The sequence below is a fragment of the Lycorma delicatula genome, chromosome 8 (genome assembly GCF_047948215.1).
Source record: "Lycorma delicatula isolate Av1 chromosome 8, ASM4794821v1, whole genome shotgun sequence".
In the NCBI taxonomy this organism is placed as follows: domain Eukaryota; kingdom Metazoa; phylum Arthropoda; class Insecta; order Hemiptera; family Fulgoridae; genus Lycorma; species Lycorma delicatula.
In genome coordinates this window covers 24,000,529-24,023,252 of record NC_134462.1, presented here as the reverse complement: position 1 = coordinate 24,023,252, position 22,724 = coordinate 24,000,529, and the positions used below count along the sequence as shown (strand labels likewise).

General features: G+C 32.0%; 1 long non-coding RNA gene across 2 annotated transcripts in view; it reads left to right on the top strand.

Annotated features, from left to right (window-relative positions):
• Positions 1-22,724, top strand: part of LOC142329256 (uncharacterized) — a 33,525-nt gene that overhangs the window by 8,161 nt on the left and 2,640 nt on the right. The window contains exon 3 of one of the 2 annotated variants that reach the window (XR_012757443.1): positions 4,605-4,761. The exons of the other annotated variant lie outside the window; for it this stretch is intronic. This is a non-coding gene — a long non-coding RNA (uncharacterized LOC142329256). The remainder of the gene's footprint in view (positions 1-4,604; positions 4,762-22,724) is intronic. 2 annotated transcript variants of the gene reach the window in all.

Here is a 22,724-nt window from a genome sequence, read left to right as displayed (position 1 = left end):
TTCGTCTGAGATATGGCGGTACCGTCTTCATCATCACCTGAAATATTAGCATTCATCACTTCACATATTGCTTCCCACCTCAGGGAATTAAAATCATTGTATTCATCCACTAATATGACTACAGGAATTCGGCGCCACGCGCTCTTTGCCGCGTCATCAACCAATTTCATCATCTCCTTCACAGCGTCAGTCGCTCATTTTCCTGATCGAAATCCAAATTGCCGCTAGCTAGTACCACCTGTTTCTCTAATATAGGGCTGCAACCTCACCTCTAAATCCTTTCTAATAATTTACAAAAATTATTTGTAACACAAATTGGTCTATAAGGAATTGTAGCTCCTGACCTACCTTGTTAGTTTACTAAAACCAGTCTCGATCTTTTCCAAGAAGTCTGTATAAAATCGCCTTTCAGCATATTGTTCATTACTTCCAACATTGTTACAGGAGCTTCTTCCACCAGTATCTGGACGACTGCTACCGGAATACCGAACGGTATTCCGGTAGAAATTTGTAGTTTCATTATACAGTTTCATTTTCCTGCCCGCAGTCTTTAATTCCTGCATAGTGAACACCGGTTTTCATCAGCCACTTTTTCCTCTCTACATGGATCTACTTGCTTTGGAAAGAGAGTACATATACATATTAAAGCACCTTGTCTTCTGGTATCACTGGCAATCGTCTACCTAGTCTTTTGGAAACTAACTGGTTCCCTCTTCTCCAGGGGTCTCTATCGATATCTTCGCAAAGGTCTTTTCAACACTTGCTCTTGGCTGTTTTGATGGCAGCTGTATATTTGGATTTAGCCTCCACCGTATTCTTTTTTGTCCTTATCCTTGCGAAGTTGACACGCACGTCTATTAACTCTTTATAGTTTCCTTCTAGCTGCCCAAGCTCTTTTACGTGATACCTCTAGCTCAGATCCCCACCAATACGTATGTCTATTTTCGGGCACTTGTACTCCCGTCTTGTCACTTTCTATAGTAACAATTTCTGTCGGTTCTTCAGGGTTGTTATTTCAGCCAGTTTCTCACCAATCATCTTCGAAAAATGAACACACCCGCGCCTCGAGGTGATGGTTCTACCAGGCTTAACCATTCTTGGTGTTGTTACCTCTTACGCTAATATGTAATGGCCCGACAGACTCTCTTCATCTAATATTCTCCAATTAGAGTAGTTACATGATCTTCAGAGATAAGAGTCAAGACAATTGTCGAGCTGGCTTCCGCGCTACAAAAAATTGGGTTCATCATTGTTCATACATATCGACCTTAAAGCAATGATTTTTTCCGCTAAACGTAATCCCTCTAAGTTTCGCACAGTCTCCGCAAACTTTGGAGACTTAGCGTTAAAGTCGCCAGCCAGAATTATCTTGCTGCCTTTGAACCTTAGAATCTTATGGCCTAATTCATCAAGGAGAGCCATAGAACTGACAAATCCTGCATTTGGGGAATGGTACACAGCGAAAATCACAGTATCCTCCAGGTCTGTCAGACATAACCTTCTCCAGCTCCACATATTCCTGCCGGAGTACCTACTGCAGGAAAGCCGATTGCCACTGTCAAATTCTCGTCTCTTATCCATTCGGGCGTAGAAGTCACTGATACATTAGGCTCCGCAACAGTTGTAATGTCTACTCTATTTTTTCATAGCCAACTCCCAGCGGTTGTCATGTGCCCATCTGTTACGATACATATTTAATTGCAGTATCTTCATTTCCGTACACCTTCCGGTTCAGTGGCCCTCCGAACCACACAACGTGCATGTCGTCGGGCCTTTGCATTGAGCGCTCTTATGACCTGGTTTCCCACAGTTGAAGAATAACTGACGTCTATCTACTCCTTTGCAATCCTTTGCTGAGACATGGCCCGACGCCCAACAATGATAACATTTGTCTGCAGTGTTCTTTAGCGGTTGGGTTTCAATTAACCACACTTCTCAGGAGTGGTCGACCTGAGACTGTACAAGGCTTCATTCACATTCATTTTGTTTTATATAAATTTTGATGGTCATGATCATCATACTTTTCTCTTTGAAGCGATATTTTTGTAGCTGAGAAAGTTGTTTGTTGAAAAATGGCCGTTACCTACAAAACAGTTAGTATTTAAGTTAAAAAGGTTACCATATATTTAATGCCCTATTAAATATGTGGTAATGTTTTTTCATTGCCCTGACAAAATCTGAGAGTAGAACTTAAATACTAATTATTTTGTACGTGTCGGCCATTTTTACAATTTCTTTTGTATATTTTAACATAATTTACATAATATTGAACATAATATTTTTAACTCAATATTATAAATTGTTTAATAAAGGTAATCTGTTATTTATTTAGTTGTTTGAATAAAAAATTTCAGTAATAAATTCAAATCGTAAAGATTAAAATTAAGTTAATGCATTTTTTTTTTTTGTTAGTACAACATTTTTCAATTTTATATAATGTGTTAGGAACAGTTACGTTGTAAAAATGTCTTAATGTATTGATTGTTTCACTCCTAAAATCATAACTTATAATTGAATACAGGAAGTACTTATGTTTGTAAATACTGTATATATATTTTTTTCAATTATTTTTACACTTATAAAATAGGTATTCTTTGTAGGCGCGTTTTTAAGTTGACAGCTCTGACTAAGCGTATTTTTCAGAACAGTTATAATTCATACGTGTTTTGGTATAAACACACACACACAACTATATATATATATATATATAAGTACACATGTGTGTCGTGTGCTTTCTTAGCTCTTAGTTATGCCGAGTTGGCACAGATAAACAAGGCGGCGACATTGAGGCGTCAGTGAAAACATTTGAATGTCGGTGGGTAATTTATCAATATAGATTCGGACGGGTGGGTCCGTCCTACTACAGTTATGACAGATGTATTGTGCTGTCCGATGAAACTTCAACGCCACATATAAGCTTACCTGTTTATTATATACTAGTATATATATGTGATTATCAATTTACTTTTCAATGCCTCATTGACATCTTATGACGGATTGATTGAATGATGCATAAATTTTTTATATTATATTATTTTTTTATACGAATTATTATACCAATTGAATATACATTTGGCATGGAATTATTGATAATTTTCTATGTTTCTCTTATATTGAAAATGATTACTCTACTTTCCCTTTTAGTTTACTAGTTTTATTAATGTGTTTACAATCTTTCTAGTTTTTTTTTATTATTTTATAATTTTGCCTTACATTATTTTAAATAATTATCGATGCTTATTTATATAGAAAAAAGACTTACTTTTATCATTTAGAACAAACACAAATAATTTAAAAAAAGGAATCAAAATAAAGCCGTAAAATAATATGGTTAGTGAAGAACGATTTTCATGGAAGCCTTAATTTTTTCAGTGTTACGCAAAACTTAGACCAAATTAGTCGAAAAGTTTCGGAGACAATGCGAGACATACTACATATTTTACTTTATGATGTTACTACATTCTCTCTTTCTTTGTATGTGTGCGTATGTAAGCACGTACGTAATTTTCTTTATGCCTTTTTTTGTCCTGGGTATAAGCGGAAAAGGTTTTTCCGGATCGATAGATATCCGGAATCAGTTGTTGATGCAATACCGAACGATATATTATTCCTGATGCCAGCTAATAGGGTTAGTCGTTTTTGTATAACTACACATTTTTAGAACAAAGAAAGGCAAACTCTCTCGCATCTCATTATGCTCATACCTAATGTGTGCGGAATTATCGTTTCGCGCAATCGATATAATTCGTAAATACTAACTTAAGTACTTTCTTTTTTGGATAACTTTGAACTACAATTACACAATTATAGATTATTAAGCTTTAGAATTCAAGAAAACAGTACGTACCTATAAATCAATATCCAAATTATTTGTTATATCAACACATACACACACGCGCACGCTTATACACATACATACAGTATTCATAAAATATGGGAGCCTAATCAGGCTTTTTTCATTAAATACCTAATCAGCAACGAAACACAAAAAAAAGAAGAAATTTAACACACGTTTCCGCACAAATATTTTTTCGATGTATGATCATCATACTTAGCGCACTCAAAGGGCCTCCACGGGTGATCAACTAAACATTTTTAATGAAAGGGGTACGATTATGTCATATAATTTTAAAGGAGGATGAAAAAAAGGACAAAAACTTCCGATTATGACAAAAAAATGGCGGCCATTTAATGTTTCTCATAGCTAATTAAAGAAAAATGTCTTACAGTACGTCTTAAAAAACTGGTTAATAGTAAAATATTAAAAATTGATTTACCCTTATGAGAGCTTGGGAGTATGGTGATTTCGTACCTCGAAATAGATAATTTTAAAATAGATGCATTTATTTAAATTTAATTTTTTATATTACGTTATTTTTATTTTAATCATTTTTTTTTTTTTTTTTAGTTAAAATTCGATTAAATAATTAAATTATGTATTTTAAAATTAAGTTTTTCTAGGTTGGTATCAGGAATAAATCATTTTTGTTTTATAAAACAATAATAGTAATAAACAAATAATAACAAAGAAAAACGGTTTGTTTACTTTTATTACAAAAAAAGAAATTTAAAGTTAATATCCAACTAAATTGCTTTTTTTTTAGATATGTCATTTCTCATAATGCGCTGATCGTATAATAATGAAGAAAACAAAATTTTTGAATTGTAATAAAATATACATTCATCGTACTCACTTGAAGGAGCACTTGTGTTCAAGTGAAATTAAACGAAAATTGAAGAAAGTAAAAATCATTAGAACAGGTAATGGTACAATTATTACATCATTTTCGAGGCCATTCTAGCTTGGATAAAGTAAAATTATATTTATAGTTTTGTTCTATAGTAATAGATAGGTGAATAAATTTTAATGTAGTGTTTTAATTGTACAAAAAAAGATTGAAAACATTTTAGCGCGTTTTAGAAGGTCTATTTCCTTCGAAGCTTTCAGTATATGTTCAAAGTTTTCCCTGGTAACTATACCGATCGCATTATCTTTGTAGAAACATTAGAAACGTAATAATTCATTTCATTGTTTTAGTAAAATATTGTATTGCAGTTATTCCTGTTTTAATCCACTACGATTTTGCTTTTTACCTGTGCGATTTAATTTCTGAATTTTTATTTTTTTTGGCTTGATGATATCACCAGGTATCCTTGAAGCTTGTGCGTGGGGTAGGGAAATGGAATTTTATAGCGTTTGAAAAATGCCATGCTTGACCGGGACCTCCGGATGAAAGGCCGAATCGCTACCACTTTGCCACGGAGGTTGGCATGATATTCGTGAAACGCGTAATAATCTTTTAAAAATAAGTGCTATTAATCCAATAATATCTGATTTTCTTTTCTCATCGTTCGTCCCTGATGCGAGTGTTTTCAACACACGGTTTTCTGATTGCCAGATATTTTTTAAGTAATACTATTTCAGTCGGAAATTATTATTAAAAAAAAGGAAAGCTTTATTCTCATTTTGATAAATTGAATAAATAAATGCTCACGATATTTAATTTGTGACGATCGCTATTACCAGTCGATTACAGACGAATTGGTAATTGTAAACAAAAAAAATGTGTTAATGCAGTTATGTCCGCGACAAAATCAAGGAACTTAGAGTTAATGTTTATAATAGGTATGTCACTTTATTGAAGGTTTTCCCAATCCCTTTTTTATTCTACACGTGACGACGATGATTTTTTAAAAAAACGTTTTAAGGGGTCACTTGTTTTCAGTAGTTAATTTTCAAATTGTCATGGAACGCAACACGTCTCAACAACGTTTACGAATCATAAAAATTTATTATCGAAATATGGAATCTGTTACAGCTACCTATCGTGCACTTCGCGATATTTCTGATGTCCATTATCGGCCAACCAAAGCACAATTCATCGTTTGTTAAAAAATTTGAAGAGAATTTTCTCTCCTTGGTGTTGAAACCCCATTTTACAAAGAAATGCAAGGAGTCAAGAGGATATTGCTGTTGTAAGTGCAAGTGTTCGTGGAAATTGAAATTTATAGTTCACATCGTTACAAGAATTGGGCTTTTCTTCAACAACATAACGAATTTTGTATCTTGGTGTAACCCGTATAAGATTCAACTAACGTAAGAAATAAAGCTGCGAGACCATTCTTTGCGTAGACGGTTTGCTAATTGGATTCTAGAGCACCTCGAAGTGGATCCAGGTTTTCATTAAAAAAATCTACTTTTTAGATGAGGCTCATTTTTCGCTTGATGACTTTGTAAAGAAGCAAAATTGCCGTATTTGGGAAGATTCCAATCCACAGATGATTCAACAGCGACCATTACATCCTAAAAAAAATCACTGTTTTGTGTTGATTACGGGCTAGTGGCATCATTGGGCCATTTTTTCTCGAAAATGAGTAAGAAGATGCTGTTACAGTAAATGGTGAACGCTATCGAGCTATAATTTTTGATATTTTGTTTGCAAATTGGAAAATTTTGATTCGAATGAGATGTGGTTTCAACAGATGGTATCACGTTCCACATAGCTGCTAAAACAATTCAGTTATTCCGTGAAAAGTTTGGCGATTTGATAATTTCATTAAATAGTAATATCAGTTGGCCACGAAGATCGTGTGATTCGACTCCCTTAGACTTTTTTCTCTAACCCACCGGGTTGGTCTAGTGATGAACGCGTCTTCCCAAATCAGCTGATTTGGAAGTCGAGAGTTCCAGCGTTCAAGTCCTAGTAAAGCCAGCTATTTTTACACGGACTTGAATACTAGATCGTGGATACCGGTGTTTTTAGTGGTTAGGTTTCAATTAACCACACATCTCATGTACGGTCGAACTGAGAATGTACAAGACTTACACTTCATTCACACTCATACATATCATCCTCATTCATCCTCTGAAGTATTATCTAAACGGTAGTTACCGGAGGCTAAACAGGAAAAAGAAAAGAAAAAAGAAAGAAAAGACTTTTTTTTCTCTGGGTTGTGTTAAGTCACAGTCTATAGCAACAAACTACTAACGATTGATCTCTTGAAATCAAATATTCGACGGTTATTAGTGGAATTCAATCTGTTTTGTGCGAAGTCACAAAAAAACCTTGTTGATAGACAAAGTTTAAATTAAATTTTGTTACGTTTAGCAAAGCCGTGGAGCCTATATGAATGATATTGTTTTTTCGAACATAATGTAATGTTAAAAGCTTCAAAATATAAACTAATCTGCTTATTATTACATATACGTTTTGTTTTATTACAAGTTTACTTTTGCGCTGAAAATGAAAGACTCTTTACTTCAGATTTGTCGTGAGTATTTAGACAAAAAAAGAGAAAAGTTTTATTGAAATCTTGTTGATAAAAGCATTGTAAGAAACGCGACGATGTTGATATTGTTTATTCGTAAACACTCGAATAAATACTTATAAACTTCCCGAATCTGCCATTTCGACTTATCATTGACTATATCGAACAAATAGGTATTATCTAACTAAAACAGTTTATAATTTTTCCGTGATTATATAATTTTCCGTATCGAATGTTATTAAAAATACATTTTTAGCATTTTACTTTGTATTCTATCCTTTTCTTTACACTAACCTGAAAGCGGTCTCTCAAGTATTTCTCTTTGTGTCATGAATTGCCTTATTATCCGATTGAGATAATTAAATTGATAGAACATTAATTTATCTGTAGCTGTCATTTTCCTGAAATCATAAAAAATTTATCACTTGCATAAAACTTTCTTTTTTATGTTGTATATATGTGAAAATGGGTGTAAGCTGTTTATATAAACATCGACTTCCTCTTAAGATATATATATATATATATATATATATAAGGCATTGACAACGTATGTATTTTCTGCGTTCATGTTTTATGCACTTAAAAAAAAAAAAAACTGGATGTAATGAAAAGTTAAAAATATGTACGAGTATAATAAAATGTAAATAAATTGTTACTGTATACGATATAGTCAAGTGTAAGTGTAGTCGGTAGGGCGATCTTGGAGCCTACATTACGGCCACGCCCACCTACAAACGACTAACTGGACCGGAGTTTTATTCCAGTATTCTAGTTTGTGTGTTCACGTTAGGTTAAAATATGAGTAGCCAGAATTATATCATTTAGTATTACACTCGTTTCAATGTGGTCTGTACTAATGCGTACGAAACAGGAAGTGAATTCGTGACCTTACAACATTCCACGTTATTAAAAAAACTTGCTTCTTTCCTTGCTTCCTTCCTTCTGTTACTTTCTTTTGCTTGTATGCTCACATAATAATCGTATCATATATCGCGTGTTTACAACAAAAGATCACAAATGACAAAATCAACTCTTCTATTGATTGAAACGTTATTTCTGTATCGATTGTAAGTCAAACAAAATAATATAACAAAAGACATGAGAAACACGTTCATTAAATTATAATCAATTATTTTTTCATCGAGTAATACACACACACACACACACACGCGCGCGCGCGCGCGCGCACACACGCACACGTACAATGTGTTACGATGAAGTATACGCTTTTGATTTAGTTATGCTCGCTCATTCCCCGACTGATTCTATTGAAACTCAACACATTTTTTAACGAATGTTCTAAAAATGTTATGTGAAAATTTCAATCTTCTAAGATTTATAGAAACAAAATGGCGGCTTTCAAATTAAAACATCAATTTCAGATAAACCACATTTTTTATTCGTTACTAAATGGCTGGTAAAGATTATTGAAAAGAGATGATATATTATTAAACAGCTGTTAAAATTAAATAAAACTAGTTAATAATTAGTCATAATCATAACTAATTATCTGACTGTTTTTAATTATTCTAGTTCTAATAATCATCTTTCTTTTTACCAGAAATATGATTTATTTGAAAGCTGCCACTTTGTTTCCTATAAGTCCTAGTGAAATTTTCACAGAACATTTTTAGAACCTTTGTTAAAAGGTCTGTAAAATTTTAATAGAATCTGTGTGGGAATGGGCCAGTGATACTAAATTAAAAGCTCTTCATGGGACACTATATAAATACTGTATATAAAAATCATTGAAATTTTGTTTACCACTTTAATACTTATTTTTTAATTTTAGGTTTGGTTTTTGAAACAAAAATTAATATTAGATTTAGTTTATAAAAAACTGATGTGGACACCATATGCCTTACTTGTACCCCTATTAAATTTCATATATACATTTTTTTAAATGAAAAGTACGTAAAATTTTATTTTATTAATAACTTCTGATATTTTTTCATTTTTTATTTTTATTGAATTATTATTTATTGTAATTTTCTTTATAATCATAGGTTAATAAATTATTAATAAATCAATATATTTAAATAAATGTATTGTATTTTGGTGTGGTTTATGTTATCTAAGGTAGACCAGCTTAAAATACTCCCTTATTTTGTGTGTAGTGTATACATGTCTGTTGAATAATTTTGGGGTAACATAATAATAAAAACGTCAGTTCTCGATAACAAATAATTATCACTTTTTTAACATTTTTCCTAAGAACGTTTATATTAACATTAATTCTATTTATATATCACAAAAAATCGAACCCTTATATAAATATAACAGACATAGAAGTAAAATATTATTTTTAACAATTATAGGTAAAGTATATTCTGAAAATTTCTTTTCCGTTATCAAATATACTTCTTATACAATATGAATTAACAATATATGGTTTTCTTTAGTAATAAGATGAAATATACTTTAATCAGAAATTCGCAGTTTTATGGTGTGGAATTTCCCACCTTCTGGTTGCTACGTTTACACCGTGGTGTGGGAGGAGCAGACTAGGAACAATTACGGTGGAATATCAGGTTTTTCATATCCTGCTTACGTATTTTTATTACAATTAATTGCAAAAAGAAAAAAACCTGGCAAAATATTGCATGACATTTCCAGCTATTAATAATAAAAATTAAAAGAGTAAGATTAAAAAAAAAAAAATAGAATATATATATATTTTAGAGGTGGGGAAATAAATTTTAAGATATATTTCTCTAAAAATATTCTTACATAGATAAAGCTTAACAGATTTACTTCAGCAAAATTTTCTTTAAATCTAACATACCCTTCAATATAGGCTAAAATAAGAAAAAAAATTCCAAAAAACATTTTTACTTTTTAGATCTGGGGTCTATAATAAAAAAAAAAAATCGTAGGGATTTCTTGCTAGCACTGTATATGAAGTATACATTTTCAAACATTAAAAAAAAAACATTTAAATCGAAGGGAGAGCAAAAAAAACATATGTATCAATTTTAAGAGATGGGGATTGATTTAAAAAAATATATTTTTGGATTTTTTTTATGCATTAACATATTTGCTTCAATAAAGCTTCTATTAGTCAAAATGGATTCAGGGATGGTCAAAATGGATATTTCTGTTGAAATCTGAAATTTTTCGCGATCACAATACTTCCCTTACTTCGTACAAGGAAGTAAAAAAAATAAAAAAATAATATGATCAATGCCCCATGTATAGAAATATTTGAAGAAAATTGCTTCGGTCAGTCTTCAGATATAAAGTCAAACTAGTACGACACATACATACATATATATTTTTTGATCTAGTTAAACTAGTTGGGCCTTAAAACGTAAAGATTTACAAAAATCCTGCTACGCCATTCTGATACTTTTCTCTGAAATAACTACTCAAGCTATATTCGCGGAGAAAATAAAAATAAACAATGATAAGCACATTGTTCACAAAAATCATGCGAATTCGTAAAATGTATTTTTTTAAAAGTAATAAATGATAAACATAAATAACATTGTTACTAGACATATACCATAAAATTAATGATAGAGTTGATGTAAGTTAGTTGTTAACAAAAAATTCGTCTTATAACCATACCGTTTAAATAGAAATTCCATGTTTACATTCAGATTTCTTTCATATTTTTACGTTGATATCCTATAGGATAAACGAAAATTAGAAACAATTTTCTATATATAACTTGAGGTAGGTGAATAAAATATTTATTATTTTAAGAAATGGCATCCATCTGCGATCAAAAACTAGGAAGACTTTTTATATTAATAAATTCGGATTTACAACATATGTATGAATTTAATTTTCAAAACTGCCTGAATTATTTAAATAACAAAAAAAAACCGGCAATGATTTGAATAACTTGACAAGCGTAGATGGGATTTTAAATTTAAAAAAAAAAACTTTTTAAAATTGTTTAAAGAATACTAAGATACACCCATAATTCGAAATAAACAAAGTTGTAATTTTCTATGAAGGGGTAAACATTTATGGCTAATTTTTTTTTTCAAGAAATACTAAAGTGTAAGAGCTATCAAAAACTTAAGATTTCTACATTTTAAATACAATGGATAACTTACAAGATGGGTTTGAATTTAATAAATTAAAAAAAAAAATTGCATTAAAATATATTTTATTACTACAGATCATTAGAGTGGTGCGGGCAAAAAAAAAATTACAGTTTTTTAAAGCTCTATCGATGTAGAGATTATAGATACAAAAAACTGCCGTTAACCCCTTTTCTGAAGCTAGATATAGGTAAAAATAGAAAATATATAAACTCATTTTTTGGGAAGGGGGCGAATATTAAAAAAAAAAATTCTAGTAAATTGGGATCTCGATAAAAAAATTAAAATTTTTATAACAAAAATTTTACTAAAGTGGCCCAGTAAAGATTTGAAATTTCGGCCAAAACATCCCACCCGTTTTTCCAATATTTTCGAAAATTTAATCCTTTCCTTCCAATCTGTCTATTAAATTTGAAGAAAATCCATCAACGGGGTCCAATGTTATAAAATCAAAATACTCGCCAACATGCACACAAACGTCCATCTGAAAAAAATCGTTTTTTGAAACTTGGGAGCATTGGAATAAAAATTTTTTGCACAGTATTTACATTTTATTTAACTATATTTATTTTTTTTTTTTTGTTAAAAATTAAAAAATCTCCTTAAGGTACAAAACTTAAAAAGAGATCAATTTTCTTAGATTTTTTTTTACATATTTGCATTCTTTCCCGTAATATTTGTAGCAAATTGTATCGAAATAGTTGAGAAATAATATGTTTATTTCTGCAGAGAATTGATAGGATTTTTGCTGGGTTTTTATTTAAAAAATTATCGCTATAATAAATATTTCAGGTTACATTTCGCAAAAATCGTTTACATATAACGAGTTACTATAAGATTTGAAAATGTCTCACTTATATTTCTGTGTATATGTGTTGAATAGATTTGACATTGACTGAAACTTTCATGATGAGTTACTACAACAATAAAAATAATGTCATCATTTATTAGTAGTATTTTAATGATACCCCCTACCTTGAAAATCATTTTAGTTACACTTTCTAGTCGACTAGAAGAAAGATAAATGTGTAAAGAAAGAATACAAAAAAAAATATTATACAATCAAATTGTAAAAGACACCATTGGGAGTCACTTTATGGCCAAGGACAGATGTCCTTGCTCTGTTCAGTATTAATTCCATCTTTCACCGGGTCGATCTATTACTTTTTTTTTTTTTTGTTACGAGATAAAGAAAAAAAGAATATGACAAAAAAATTAAAAGAATGTATAATAAAGTGAGAAAGAAAGTCTTCGTAAAGAAATGTACTGTATGTGATAGATCGTACCACAGCTTGTGTTTACATTGCGTAACTTAGATCTTGTATAAGACTGAGTCATTTGTTATTAAGTAGTTTTTTTTATTTATATTTATATATTTTTTTAACTCTATGACCTTGATTGTTACACAGCCTTTCTCGTAACTTAATAACTGTTGCGATATTATTCTTGTTTTATTATAATTTTTTTTTCTCCGTTAAGCAGACTCATCGGATAATTTACTTTCTTATATTATGCAGAGTTATCATAAAATAATGGTGCGGTTTTGAACATGGTTTAAATTAAAACAGAATTACTTACAGTTTATGTTTTTTATTTTTCAAATTTGTCGTCTTAAACATTTTTTTTACATAATTAATAAATTTCAATAAGAAATAAATTTCAATAAGAAAGCGCTCTTAGTCGCTCGACAAATGTCCAAACGATACTCTACTTCTCTCCAAACATTAGTTAACATTTCTTCGTTAATGGTTGTCATTGCTTCATTAATCCTGTTTTTTTAAGCGGTTTAGGTCGCGAATATTTTGTGTATAAACAACGCTTTTGATGTACCCCCACAAGAAAATATCGCAAGGTGTCAGGTCTGGACTCCTTGCCGGCCTATCCAGCGATCTCCAAATTTTTCGTTCAAAGCGTCCGTGACCAATGCATTGAAGTGCGGGGGAACACAGTCTTGTTGGAAATGAAGTTGATGAATGTTTTCCAGTTCATCCGGCTGAGGAAAGCAATAATCGGTTAACACGTCAAGATACACAACTCCATTAATTGTTTTTTCAGCAAAGGCCCTATTACACGATTTTTCATCACACCACACCAAACATTAACTTTAGGCGAATCGCGTTGTTTCTCAATAATTGCGTGTGGGTTTTCAGAGCCCCATATTCGTGAATTGTGTCTGTTAACACATCCATTCACACGGAATGTAGCTTCGTCTGTAAAAAGGTATATCATCTAAAAATGATTCGTTTTCACTTATTCTGTCTAACATTTCAACAGCGAAATTGTAACGTTTTACACCATTATCGGGTTTCAATTCCTGCAGTATCTGGATTTTATAAGCGTGTAATTTAAGTTTTTTATGTAAAACTTTGTGAACTGTTGATTTTGGAATACCTAATTCGACGCTTCGACGGGGGATGGACTTCCCAGGACTTCTAATTGTCGATCGTCTAATTAGTTCAACCGTTTCGTCTGGTACACTTGGTCTGCCGGTTGATTTCTGTTTCTTAACCGATCCGGTTTCTTCGAATCGTTTCAACCAACGTGTTATGTTATTTTTGTGTGGTGGATCTCTTCCGAATTCACGTCGAAACGCACGTTGAATTAAAATTATGGATTTTAATTCAGCCATCAATAAAACACGCTTTGCTTTGTCTTTATCCGAGAACATAGTAACTCACTAAACTCACCGCAACAACAATACAAGAACTGACGTTGTGGTTACAACTGCTGATAAACAAACTTTTGGGTTGGAGGCTTTCAGGGATACCAATATAATCTAGAAATTTCCCTACAATCTTCCTATGAATTACTGAAACCGCACCATTCTTTTATGATAACTCTTTTTTTTACTTCCTCTTCAGTAGGCATTTAATACTTATTAATTCTTGTTTTTTCGTTCCAGTTCTCCTAAACTGTTTGACCGTTTTCAACCAAACTTGGGATAATTATTACTTACTAACTTAACAAAAATACTATGAGCGTTAGACATCTCTACCGCAACCGCTGCGGGAGGGGTGAGAACCTTAAAACAATATAAAAAGTTAACATTATATAACATTTTTTAACTGGAATTTCTAGATCAATCTGGAATTTTCGAAAGTTTTGTAAAACATTCTGGAGCTTTCGTTCAATAAGAAGATCTCGAAAGATCTTAACAATATAAAAGGAGATGTGAGATGTCAGTTGCTTTAGTTTGAACCTAAAAACGAGCATAAGTTAAGATAGAAGAGCGAGGTATAAAATTTAGTTTCTTGATAGTGAGTGAATTCAGATTATAGCGTTTAGTGAAATTTCGAACAATATTATCGTCGAGAAGTGTGTAAATATTAGTGTAATGTTTCAGATTATCACCAGTTAGATTGCGTCCGGTAACCCACCGGGTTGGTCTAGTGGTGAACGCGTCTTCCCAAATCAGCTGATTTGGAAGTCGAGAGTTCAAATCGTAGTAAAGTCAGTTTTTTTACATGGATTTGAATACTAGATCGTGGATACCGGTGTTCTTTGGTGTTTGGGTTTCAATTAACCACACATCTCAGGATTGGTCGAACTGAGACTGTACATTTCATTTACACTCATACATATCATCCTCATTCATCCTCTGAAGTAATACGTGAACGGTAATTCCCGGAGGCTAAACAGGAAAAAGAAAGTTAGTGCCGACCGTCCCCTTTAGAAACGCCACACCCGCGCGAATTAAATACAGTATGCGCGCGCTTTAGTTAGAATATTGAATTAAATAAACGAAAAAATATATTTAAATAAAATTATAAATATTTTTAATTAAGTTGTGTGTGTACGCCATGTAACAGAAACAACCCACAGTTGTAGGACTTTGCCGGAGCGTGACTGTCCTTCTGATCTCTGTTTATTCATCATCATTCACTAAAGACTACGCCTTGTCGATTCATCATTTCTTTCTCATTCAGTCATTCTCATTTCCGCTTGTCTCTTCAAGTCATAGGAACCAAGGCCCATCTCTTCTTTAACATTATTGATGATGGTTGCTGTCGGTCTACTTCTAGGTTTGTTACCGAAAACCTTGCCCTCAAATATATTCGTGAAGAACTGGTCATATTCGCTCTTCTTCTTCTTCGTATAACATTTAACAAGAACCAACTGTCACTCACTTCTGCTAACACTTGATCATTTCTTTTCCTATCCACCTAGTTTGTTCTTGTTATTCTTCTCCAAATCCATGTTTCGTTTCTTCTTTCTGCTTTCCCAACCGTCCTTGTTTCACACCCATAAGTTAGAACACTCCAGACGTAAGTTTTAACGAACTGTTTCCTTATTTGCATACTCATATGATTATTAGTCAGTACATTCTTTTTATCTTGGAAAGCTCGTTTTGCCAGCGCTATTCTTCTTTTTACTTGTGTGGCACATTTATTATCGCTAGTGACGGTGCTTCCCAAATAACATAAACTGTCAACCTTCTCTACAACAGCACCGACTAATTTAATATCAACCTTTGTACCTTTCTTTGTTTTCCCTACAATCATAATCTTTGTCTTCTCTTTATTGATTTTCAGTTTAAGTTTTGTTAGTACTTAGATTGTTTTTCTAACATAACCTCCATTCCTTTTGCTAATTCCCCCGGTAACACAATATCTGTTCATTAAGGACATTTTTACAAACTTAAGTTGGTAATAAATTTATTTTATTACCAGTTTTTTGCGACAAATTTGTTTGGTTTTTTCAACTAGCCAAAGCATTTCCCTATACTATTGTATTTTTTATTTTAATTTGACTTAAATATTCTAAAATTATAATTAATTTGGCCTAATATAATTATAATGTTTTAAAATAAGTATATTGAATATTGTAATTGTGAGAGGATTGTACGACTAGTTTTGTAAGATTTTATTTCTTTATAATCAATAGCGTTTTGTTTCTTTATTGATGAATATAAAAAAGCATATTCTATTTAAGAAATATAAGGTATATGAGAAAAATTGTTAATTGTTGTAGGTTACTATCTGAAACAAATCATAATTCTAATATCTACTATATTTAATACAATAAATATCCCAATTAACAGGACTGTAATGATAAAGAAGAAATAACTAGGTGACCCCCGATTACAGTTTCATGATAGATTATTTAGCATAAAAAAATATCAAGTTTGGCCGGGATTCGAATTGAGAACCTTTTGGATGAAACGGAGAGACTCTTCTATTTCGCTATTTGGAGGTGGGCAGTGTGGTAAATTCACTATGATTTTAACAGTAATAAAATAACTCTTTTAAACCATTTCATCCTTTTCGAATGATACGATTATAAAATATGATTTGTATCATAACACGAGTAAAAGCATTGTCTTCTAACAATCACTTGTCTTTCATTTTTTACTTTCTAAAATTATATATAAACATAACCTTCCCTTCAATCCCACCCCCCTTTTTCATCATTGCAGTCATTTTATTTGGAATATTTATTGTATTAAATCTATATAAATATTAGAATTATGATTTGTTTGAAATAATAACATAAACAATTAATTATTTTTTAATAAATATAACATTTGTTAAATAGAATTATTTCTTTATATTATAATGAAACATCGATTAACTAACAAAACAAAACAAATTATAACACTATTAACAATGCTTATTATTACAATTATATAAAGTTATTTTTTACAGCCTGTGAAATAAATGTTTATATTTGGCCAACGGTATTTGGTCCATTTTGTACTTTTTTTTAGACCAATTAACTTAAAACAATGTACGCATATGTATGTAATGGATGTTTATTGGTCAATAACGATGTGACTTTATATATAAACACAGTACGTTCGGAAAGTTGCTGTGCACTGGAATTATATAAGTGTAATGACAAAACTTTTTTAATTATTACTTTGTATTTTTATTTCTTTATTTTATCGAAACGGATATTACAATAACTGGAATAGTTTATTGAAAATGACTTCCTCCAACATCAATATAACACTGCACACGTTTCAATTTGTTTTCAAACATTTTAATCAGCTGATATACTGGATTGTCTCGTACGTATGCCGTTAACGCAGTTTTTAGTTCATAATCATACATAGTCTGTTGCGATACATTGCTTGATTCGCTCTCACCATTGAAAGTTATTTGGGGGAGTCAGATCAAGGGATCGTGCAGGCAAAAACCCCTCCAAATGATTCGTTTACCAAAGACATTTTGTAGAGAAGTCATTGACCTGTTAACTATGTGCGCTTTGGCGGCTTCTTGTTGATCCAACTGTGATTGATTTCCACTTCTGTTAACTAACTAATGAAGCTTGTTAAAACAGCACGCTATAACTATCACTATTAACTGTATTTTAAATAAAGATTGGACTCGCAATGCGCGTTCTACTCACACTGATCCATAGTCCAATGTTTGCTTCGTGTAAAGATTATTCGTGTAATTCATGGAGATAGGTTGTCGACCACCGTCGAATATTTTGTGAATTAATATAGCCTCCCAGATGAAACCACGCTTCATCTGTAAAAAAACGTAATGTCGAAGATATCTACGGAATTTTGACCAATAAAAAGTTTAAACCATTGACAATAATCTAGTCTTTTGGAATGACCTGTAGGTTTCAGTTCTGGAACACACATTACTTTGTAGGAAAATAATTTCGGTTCTTTTCTTAAAGCTATATGTTCGGTAGCATGTCCGATATCCGAGATCTTGCTCTTATAAAGAACCCACAGAGTAACCGACCTAACGCCGAAAGAACAGAATGCACCGCATAATTCTAAAGCATACTGCATAGCGACTTTCTGAACGTAGTGTATAAAACAAATTATTTGTAAATAATGAATTCATATAAATCTGTAACGAAAATTAGCAAATTTTTTTTTAAGAGGAAGTATACTTAAAAATTTAACAATGCTCTTACCTCAAAACATTAGATATTTGGTTTGAGTCCATCACACTCAAGGACCCAGGGGCCCTTAGGGGTGGGAAACACAAATATTTTTATCGAAAAGGGTGGGAATGTAACAGATTATTTTAAAGAATAATGTAAAACAAATATTTTCAGTAAAACACATCGGTCTCTAAACAAAATTGTTTTGAAGTCTTCCCTAATTAAATTGTTTTTAAAATTTTATTGTTGACTAATTATTTAAGAGGCACTGTAGACCTACCATTAATCATTCTCGTGGTGGGTAGTACGAAATACTCCAGAAATCCATACACCACCGTGCGAGACATGAATATGATAATTTTGACATCAACGGTGTTTCTTTTGTCGGAAATCAGGAAATTTTCAGGGGACCATAGACCTCTCCTAATTGGACTAAGGGAAGGTCCTTGTTTAGATTTATACAGGACTTGGGGTATGGCATGCCTCTCCGTCGTTTTTAAGGGCAACGGGTGCCCAGGTGCTTTCCAACCATGCGAACTTGAACCAATATTTGTTTCGGTTCCGCGTGGCAGCTGATGAGCTGTGCGTCTGCGGGAAGGTTCAGTCGAACGAACACATGATGTTGGACTGCCCAGCTCTTGGGGGGGGGGGGGCGCAGAACTCAGGCCACCCTGGAACTTATAGAGGTCAAGGGGAAAATTGGCCATTCATAAGCGGCGAGCAGTGTGGCGTGAGCCGCATTGTCGGACCGTGTGGGTGTTCCTTGATGCCGTTGCTTTGTTCAACCGGCATCAATAGTTTATTTAAGGGAAAGACTCCTACCTCGCTGCTGTGGGAAGCTACCCGAGAGTTATGGCTGGCCGTCAGCCAATTAAAGTTCCAAGCGCTTTAATATTGGTGGACATTCAGCGACCTAGGCGTGGCAGCGAATTGTTGCCGTGACGAGATAAATTTAAGTTATTGAATGTCATATATATTTTAGTAGTTGACGGGGTGCGCCTACCCATTTTAGAATATATGACAAGTGAGCGGTGGGACATAAAGCAAGTAGTGTGTGGCAGCATGCTTAGTTCGTTCACGCAATTAGGTTAGCTGTAGGAACTAGTTAGGATACTAGTCGCTAAACTGATTCGAGGCTCACAAGCCGTTTGTGGCACAGACATTCGGTTTATGCTTTAGGGCGACCGAATGGGGTGGTGGCGGGGAGAAATGCCATGCAAATCAGTCAATCAATCAATCCTCCTAATTGCGTTTAGTGTCCTGTACAGATCGCTGGAAATAACAGATTTGTGGCTGGCCGTTAAACACACACATCTTTCACTTCCAGCAAACGGCTAATGATAATATCGAGCTTGCCAAGTATTTTAGAGATTAAAACTATTTTTTTTTGTACAGATATATGCAAATTTAGTAAACAATATGTATCGTATACTTTTATTAAATGATATGTTCGTAGTTATTACACCATAGTAGTAAGTGGTTATACACCGTGTTATATACAAGGTACATCGCATAACCTTGAGGTTATACTACGGTAAAGTACTTATAACCTATGTTTTATAGTTTCTAATATTGATTTCTAATAAGTTTTCTAACGTACGAATCTGATTTTGCCTCGAGAAATGATGAGATTAAAAATCTGATATTCTTTATTTTAGGATCTAAACTTGATGAAATGTATAGCCATAATTTTTTAATCAGATATAGAAAAAATAATTGGAAAATTCCTAAAAGTATTGGCCTTCTTTACCCTTAGAATAAGACAAAAAATCTTTAGTATTGTTTTAGCTGAGTGTATTCAAACGGTCTGATTGTTTTTTCTAACCGTTTATAGCGAATTAATGCTAAATCTTTTTGATCAAAAAAATAGTAAACCCAACGGATTGGTCTAGTGGTAAAACTCGTCGTCGTAGATCAGGTGATTTCGAAGTTCTAAGGTTCAAATTCTAATAAAATTAATTGCTTTTATTCGGATTTGAATACTAAATTGCGGATACCGATGTACTACGGTGGTTGGGTTTCAATTAACCACACGTCTTAGGAGTGGCCAGCCTGAGTCTATTTAAGACTGTACGTTTATACTCACACTGATATTGATGAGTCGCTAATGACTTTAATTGTTGATGCGACTATAAATAAAATTTAAAAAAATTGATGTGAATAACACATGACTTCCTTGTACGCCTATTAAATTACATTTACAGATTATTTGAAATGAAAAGTATATAAATTTCTATTTCATTAAAAACTTCTGATATCTTTTTATTTTTTCTTTTGGTTGTTATTCAGTTATTATTCATCGTAAAAATTTTTCTACAATGAGAGGTTAATAATTGTTAATAAATCAATAGATTTAAATTAAAAAAAAAAGTTATAGAAAGGAGATGAAGTCTGATTCGAACCGATGTGCCTTCCCCTAAGATCCAAATATTTCATTAATTAAAATTTTATTTGGCTCTAATTCCGGATCCAATGAAAATAAGTACCACTTATGATATATCATTGAAAAGCTCTCAATGGAGGCTTATTACTGCAGTTAAGAAAAAGTCAAAAATCCAAATTTGTTTCGATTTTGGGCTTTTTTTGTACACTTTTGGTTCAGTCGTTTGCAATCCAAAGGTGAGATATGCAACTACATGTTATAAAAGTCCTAAATCCAAAATGTCAACATCCTGCGGCTAATCGTTTTTGAGTTATGCGAGATAAATACGTCAAGCTGAAACTAGTCAACATGGGTTCAGGGATGCTCAAAATAGATATTTCCGTTAAAATCTGAAAACCGAAATTTTTCGCCATCACAATAGTTTCTTTACTTCCTACAAGGAAATAAAAAGAAAAATTATTTTTTATTTATTTAAAAAAAATTAATATGAAAGTCTTTATTTTACCGGATAATATTTAAATATATGCTATTTCAATGGAAACTTCAACTACTCAAAAAAAAAAAAAAAAAATGTTAGATTTATTTAGCACTATAATTTCTATTATTATAATTGTTATTTTTATATTCCTGACTATGTAGTTGTACTGTACAGTTTACAGTTTTACAGTAAACTTTATAAGGGAAAGTATGCTAATCGTGTCTAATTTTTCATGTCAGGTTTTTGCGGTTTTTGATGTTTCATGATCTCCCTTTAATTAAAAAACGCAATTTTAGCATTGAAAATTGGCTCTTATGTATCTACGACTTATTTATGTATGTTGACCTGTATTTTGAGTGATATCTACCGACTGCTTGGATCGATTTGAATACAGTTTCACACGATGATTTCCGTGCATTGGCGGGGGGGGGGGGGATTGATTTAATTTAATTTCATTTCAATCGCAATTTTGTCAAGAGGGTAAGGAAATACGGACCTTATGAATCGTTTATCTCAAAATTTTACTCAAAAGGTAGGTAAATACTATCATATAATATAATGCTCCTTATGTACTAAAATATATCCTGATGGTTTTTGGCCTAATTCAAAAATCCATAAAATGATGGAAGCAAAAGACCTGATTTTTGCCGGTTCTGAGCTTAAAATCACTCTCTGGTACTAATTAGATGATTCTATTTCATTTTAATTTGTCAGCTTGGTATGTATTCGGGCAATTTCATTTAGGGTATGTGAAGTAATAAGCCTATTTTTTTTTTGTTTTGTTTTTTCATCAGTTATAGTTTTGCTTGATACCTTCAGATTGGATTAACCGATTTTTATGAATGTGGGTCTTTGGCATAAATTAATTTTGGTTAAAACTGGTCGGGGGTTGGGGAGATAAAAATACTATATATGCTGAAAATTATAATATAATTGTAGTACTTGAAGATTATGATATTTTTTTGCTTAAGTTTTTATTTGAGTACTTATATGCTTTAATGTTCTACTTAATTTTTCTCCTAAGTAATAGTTTTTGAGGGAGAAGCCTTGGGTAGCCAGAGTTACATAACTTCCCCTGGTTTGGCCAGGAAAGTAACTGGATTATATTCAAGTGCATTTCTATGTAGATGATATACAAATACATTTGATTAAAAGTAAAAAAAAACTGGAAAAGTATTGGATGACTTCCTCGGCTACGCCGGTAAAAGCCATACTTTACATTGCACAACTTTTCATTGAAAAAACTTACCGGCTAAGCTGGATTAATTTTGCAATTCGATGATTAAGAATCTGACTTTTATTTAAAAAAATTAATTTTAATAGAAAATTGCATAAAAATATTGAAAAAATAAAGCATAACTTTTTACGAAAGTAATGAAAAAAAGTGCCAAAGCTACTTAAATTTTAATAGCCCTTTAAGTGATAAAGAAAAGTTTAAAGATTTTTTTGTTTTAATAATAAAAATTAAAAGAGTTAGAGCCAGAAAAAAAAATCTATTTTTTTAAAATTGATGAATTATTAAGAAAACATTGTTCTAAAAATTATTCATATATAGATTAAGCTTAACAAATTTGCTTAAATCTACTAGAATTTACTAATCTAACACTTCTTCAATAAAGGCTAAAATAAGAAAAAGATTTTTAAAATCTTACCTGCATTTTAAGTTTGGGGTCTATAATTTAAAAAAAAT